The sequence below is a fragment of the Bidens hawaiensis genome, unplaced genomic scaffold (genome assembly GCF_021521415.1).
Source record: "Bidens hawaiensis isolate Kalapana, Puna unplaced genomic scaffold, B.hawaiensis_p1.1 tig00018993_1, whole genome shotgun sequence".
Lineage (NCBI taxonomy): Eukaryota > Viridiplantae > Streptophyta > Magnoliopsida > Asterales > Asteraceae > Bidens > Bidens hawaiensis.
Genome location: NW_027492888.1, coordinates 51,570 through 58,674, shown reverse-complemented (window position 1 = coordinate 58,674; position 7,105 = coordinate 51,570).

Here is a 7,105-nt window from a genome sequence, read left to right as displayed (position 1 = left end):
TAGAAAAGTAAATATATCCCCCCATCTTACTAGGATTTGTACGAATTACTTCCTTAAACAATAGTTCAAGGTACCGGTGTATTCACCCTTTCAGTTATTACATATCCGTCAAATTGAACTCGAGACGAGATTGAAAAATTACTTTGAAATAAAAAAATTTCATATACGAAACTGACATAAAGCCTAAGGAATGTCCTGTATGTGATTGGTGTACATGTGATATAATGAATAAATATGAAAAACCATGTATGCAAACAATATAATGAGCATGCAATTCCACGAGATAACTCTTGGTTTGAGACTCTACAACTATAACTTAACTTGGTAGTTACGCCTAACCACCTATTCTATAGTCAAGACTTTGATATCAAACTGTAATACCCGACCAACGACGTATTATATTGTTCAGCACACATGACACTATTAAAGCGATAATAGTTAATCATATTTATTTAATACACGTCACAAGTACATCAATTTTGATCACAAAAATTAACTAAATTCAAGGTTGCAAAAGTCGCTAGGCGGCTGACTGGGGAGTTGGGTGTACTCAGAGTACTCGGACATGGTAAATATAAAGAAAATTAGTTTTTGGATATTATATATATGTCGAATATCATATATATACTAATATTTATAACAAAATAGGTAAAGATCAATATAAATAAGAGAAATACATTTTTAAATAATAAATTATTCTAAAAGTTGTTAGTAATTAAGTAAAAAAATAATATTTATCCTTTAATATTAAAGAAATACGAGTTATGTTTTATTTTTTTAAGTCAAAATCGGCCCAAGTTTACCGACTAGATGCGATTCTAACTAAGGTTGACCACCTTTAATCAATTCTTAGTAACTAGGCAGAATTAAAGAAACGCGCCTCGGTGACATACCTTGTAGCGAGTATTCGGAGAGTACTCGGCCTTGGAAACCTACTTTTACAACATTGACTAAATCATACAAAACATATAAGTCTTTTGTTCCAATGTAACCTAAATGTATCATCTATGCGGTCTTCTTTTGATCAAATCAACTAGTGGTACATGTAGCATGTGCATAAAAATAATGGGTCAACTAACAAGTAGTTGGTAGTAAACACAAATTTCTGTAGTATATGTATATAATAAAAATCAACCAATCACATGCTAATGCGAAAACATGAGCAATATGATTATGTAATATATGTAGTGAGTAAATGCGGTATACATGTCGTCTCCACAAACATGCGAAGGTGTAAGATCTCACTCGAGTTTGATTAAATATACAAACAAATAATGTACATAACATAAGCAATCATATGAATACATATTAACATGAGTGTGAATAGTGTTTGTGATAAAAATTATGGAAAATGTGGTAAATATGTATGCATACTACCCCAAAATAAAATAGGTAAAAAGAGGTATGAATACTCACCTAGAAGCTAAGTGTGCTTGAGGAGAAGTAAAACGACTTAAAAGAGTGACCCGATAAAGTTTTGTTCAATGAGGGATCCTAGAATAATAAACTAGGTTCAATAATGGATCAAAATAGAGCTAGAGTAACGGGTTATGGGTGGTGTTGTTGAGTTTGTGGTGTGTCGCAAAGGTTGAGGGCAAATCATTCGCCACACATGGCCCAAATGAGTCTGGTTCTGACCTTTCATCGTCGAGTGTCACAAAGGTTTAGGGAATCCTCCTTCGTGACATGAGAAAAGGCAAAACTTCCAAAACATTGGAAAATAGCAGCTTTAGCCCATGGACTTCGATTAGATGCATTTTAAGTTCGAAATAGCGTTTATGATTAAGTTAACAAGTTCAAACATAAATTGACTGAATCAACCATGAATTGGATGTGAATGTTTGTTTTTAACCAAAATCATGTCACAACACCTCGCGTCCCCCTAACGAAATGTGTACTTGATGATTCGAAATAATAATACTAAAAATAATTGTGACATTAATAGTGTCGTTTGTGCGATGAATAGGCATGTTACACTCCGACGTAATACCGTTGCCGGTTGGTGAGTGGCACCAACTGCTGTTGTAAAATCTTTTCATTGAGAGGTTGTTGTAATTATATCTGATCGAACCGTTAGTCGACGAGACGTGCCAAAGCATAAAGAATGTTTGGTCAAGTGGAAGGAATTGTCAGACATTAAAGCAAGTTAGGAAGCTAAGGACACACCTTGGCAGTTCCCATACAAGATCAACGGAGACCATGAAGAAGGCATGACGGGGACATCACGTGTTTAGGTGGGGGGAATGTCACGCTTTTCTTAAATCCATATCGTTATTCTGGAGATTTCTAGCAAGTTCATGAGTAAAATATTTAGGTGTAACGATGAGTATTTTGTCCCAAATACCCGTACTTTTACCCGTATCTGTACCAATTTAGGCTATTCGGTACGGGTATCAGTACTCGTTTCCGTTGAATTTCAAAACATGTACAATTGGGTACGGGTACGTTTCGTATTTTGTACATGTTTGGAATATATGTAACATCCCGTTTTCTAGTTTCGGTTAATAAAATGAAAATATGAGTTATTATGAGTCGGGCTAGTGTTGGGTAAATGGATATGGGTTATGGACTTTGGTTATAAAGGAAAGAAGGAAAGACCATGGGATTAAGCCCATGATCCATAATTATATAAGCCTTAATTACCCATTTAATTCATTCATTTACACATATTCCATACACCACCAAAACACACACTTAAGCTCTCTCTCAAATTTCTCTCCTTTCTCTAGCCGAACCAAGATAGAAAACCGAACCCGATCCAAGGTAATGATAGCATGATGTTGTATGAACTAAAACCCGTTAGATTTAGTCACGAAACGACGAGTCGACACCGTTAAACCGTTAAATTCATGAGATCCGGGTGGAATCGGGTATAAACTGAACCTAAGATGAGCCTAGGGGTCACCCTAGCCCAGATCTGGATTGAACAGGATGAAAAACAGTGAAAAACGGTGGAAAACGAGTCAGATCTCGTTTTTCCGGCGAAGTTCTCCTAGAACAACAGCTACCATTCCAGCATTGGTATGCCCCCATTTGAGATGCTTTACGGTAGACGATGTAGAACCCTGGTATGTTGGGGAGAGATTGGCCAGAAAGAGATGGGAAGTTTAGAAGTTGTGCAAGAAACTTCTTCAAAATTTGATCAGATCAAATCAAGAATGAAAGCTGCTTAAGACAGACAAAAGTCGTACGCTGATAAGCGGCGACGGCCGATTGATTTTAACGTTGGTAACAATGTGATGCTCAAGGTCTCGCCTTGGAAGGGAATTATTCATTTTAGGAAGAGGGGAAAGTTGAGTCCGAGGTACATTGCACCGTTTAAGATTATAGATCGTGTGGGTGAAGTGACTTATAAGCTGGATTTGCCCCAAGAGTTAGAAGGAAACCTTCCATGTTTCTCATCTGAGGAAATGTGTGGCAGATAACACGTCTCAAGTGCCATTAATGGACATTGAGGTTGATGAACAGTTGAATTACATCGAGCAACCGATAGAGATAGTCGACCGCAAGGAGAAACAACTTCGTCATAAAGTTATCCCATTGGTAAAGGTGATATGGAAGCACCGTAAGGGCTCGGATTCCACCTGGGAAGCTGAAGAAGAGATGCACAAGTTTTATCCAGATTTATTTATGTAATAGTTAGGTTTCGGGGACGAAACCTCTCTCCCCGAAACCTCTTTAAGGAGGGAAGACTTGTAACATCCCGTTTTCTAGTTTCAGTTAATAAAATGAAAATATGAGTTATTATGAGTCGGGCTAGTGTTGGGTAAATGGATATGGGTTATGGACTTGGGTTATAAAGGAAAGAAGGAAAGACCAAGGGCTTAAGCCCATGATCCATAATTATATAAGCCTTAATTACCCATTTAATTCATCTATTTACACATATTCCATACACCACCAAAACACACACTTAAGCTCTCTCTCAAATTTCTCTCCTTTCTCTAGCCGAACCAAGATAGAAAACCGAACCTGATCCAAGGTAATGATAGTATGATGTTGTATGAAGTAAAACACGTTAGATTTAGTCACGAAACGACGAGCCGACACAGTTAAACCGTTAAAGTCACGAGATCCGGGTAGAATCGGGTATAAACCGAACCTAAGATGAGCCTAGGGGTCACTCTAACTAAGATCTAGATAGAACGGGACGAAAAACGGTGAAAACGGTGGAAAATGAGTCAGATCTCGTTTTTCCGGCGAAGTCGCGGTTTTCCGGCGAAGGCGGCTCCAGAAAACAGCGTACGAGGTTAATGATATGTCAGAGAATGTCTGACATTCTCTGGCCTAAGCCTAATTCGTTAACGGGGAGTTCATGAACTAGGGGTGATTCGTCAAGCGATTCGTTAATGGAAGCTTAACGAACTAGCCTTAGTTCGTGTCCCAGTTCGCTATGGAAAAGATAACGAATTACCCCCGATGCGCTATGACCATTCGTTAACAGAGATAACGAATTAGAAGGTCCAATTCGTTACATGGACTGATTCGTTATATGGAGTGGTTTGTTATATGGACTGATTCGTCAGAGGACCAGCTAGACTGGGCCAAGGGCTCTGCCCCTTGGACCCCGCTAGGGGCTGCCGCCCCTAGAACCTCGCTGCCAGGGGCGCTGCCACCGGACCCCTGTTCGTTGAGGGTATAATTAAACTAGAAAGACGATATGGGTAGTGATAGTTAATTGATACGTGTAATTGTTATACAATTAGTCGTGCACAGCTCAAGAAAGGAATAACCATAAACGGTGAACGTAATCGCATTCAGGTGAGTTTCTAGCCCCATTCCTTGTTATGTTTTCGGGGTTGTGTGCATACTCAATGTGATTAGTTAATACACTTATCCTAAGTGATAAGTGTATGCCATATGTATTTTATGTGAATAGTGTGAATGATTGCTTGTCGGTACGTGAACGATCTTCGGATATTGCATGTACTGCCAGGTAATAGTTTGATGATATATATTTGTGTATATAAGGAATGAATGATGTATGTACGTATGGAACTTACAACTATGTATATAGGAAGATATGGTATGGAGGTATGGAAGAAAGGGTGACCGAACCCTAATAATATATGAGGATGGAGGGTACCAGACCCTAATAATATCCGAGGATGAAGGGAGACCGAACCCTAATAATATCCGAGGCTGGAGGGTATTGGACCCTAATAATATCTGAGGTATGTAGGGTGAAATGTCCTCTATAATGTAAGATTAGCTATGGATATGTATGGGCGAATGATGAGTAGGTTATGTATGTAACGCGTACCTTCGGGCACGTATATGTGTATGTAAGTAAGTTATGTGATTAACTAGAACTCACTCAGGTAGCTGACTTTTAGTATGTACGCAGGTTAACAGATTGACACAGCTGGTTTGAGATGGACACATGGCAGGATTGAAGAGGCTGGCATCTGAAGATCTATCATGATGTTTAGAATGTTATAATTTATGTTATGTTTTAAAAGACAAATTATGGATATTTGTAACGAATGGTTGATGTTTTATATTATTCTGCGAAAGTTTTAATTAACTCTGATATTTAGAACTGCGTTTATGAGTAAATCCAACGTCCAATGTAGGGCACCGGTAACGAGGCCTTACAATATATGGGGGTTTAATAGGGATTATTATTATATTTTGATATATAAAATAAAATCTCCAACCATATTATTATTATTAAAGTATCAGACGTTTTTTAATATTAAATAACTTAGCATCCAAGAGTCGAACAAACTAGCATATCACTTAAAGTCGGCAACCTGATTAGGGTTATTCATTAAAACTTAATTAAATCGGCGAAAAATTTGGTACCCGCCATGTACCTGTACTTGTACCAGTACCCAAAATATTTCATGTTGTTTGTTACTCGTACCAGTGCGGTTTCGAGATCGGCGGAGATTTGGAAATAAAAATAAGAAAAAGCAAAGTGGTACAAAAACGATTATTGTACCGAATTACTCGCTCTAATACTCGTGCCAAACCGAAAAAATCGGTACGGATATTGGTACGCGTTTTTATTCATTTTCGGTACGGGTACAGGTACGGATGCAGGTACGGTACGGATATTGACACGGAAACTCTCCTGTCTACGATGCGCAGACCACGCGCATACATGAGCTTCTGCAAAGTGTTTGTTTTCCCGCAGACGTGTCGTTAAAAACATATGTGCGAACTCTTCTCGGTGCAGATCTGGCCCAGTCTCTTTTTACCTCTTCTTACCTATTTATAACTTCAAAACCATCATTCTCCTTCACAAACTCCCATCCCTAGACACCACCCCACGCCCTCCACTGGTCGTCACCCCTACACTGGCGTCACCCCTCCACAATCCCTACTCCACCGATCGAAATCCAACACTCGATGCATAAACTTATTGTACCCTGCTTCGCTACCTCTCATCCCCACTGCTCTTCGCCGTTACTTGTTGTCTCGTCCAACCTTCGGCGTTGACTATAAATGAAATTAATGGCCTTCGAATTTTTTATTTGCTAAAATTATCTCGTGATGAGATTGAAATTAGTTATTAAGTATTTGTGTATTTGAAAGTTAAAATCAATGTATATAGCAGTTAAGAACTAATAATTAAAAGACCTAGGTTTGATAGGTATGATTTTTGTTTGGTGAATCTACAGAAGTTAAAACCAAACAACCATCTAATTACAGATTGCAGACCTTTGGTCCGCCTCTTCTTCTAAAAAGCTCTGTAGATGTGGTCCGTTGACTGCAAACATTTTTCTTGTTAAAAAACAAACTGCACCCTAGATATTTTCTACAGAAAATCCTAAAGATTTCCTTAGAGAAATCTTAGAATTTATCATGGATTAGCCTACAAATTTCAATGTAAAATATCATAGATATTTTGTAATTTTATATAATTAGAAGTGCCTAGAATGGAAAGTCATAGAACTTGAGGTAGCAAGTATAAATAGGTGATATTGGTTCATTTCCTAATCACCTCACAAAGTTGTTATCAAGCTTCCTTGTAACAAGTTCTCTAAAACAAGTAATGTTTCTGTTAAACAATCGTGTGTTCTCTTCCAAGCCTTAGGATCTTCGCTGCATTTTGGTGATCAAGGTTGATCTTAATCGGAATCTAAGAGTCGCACGA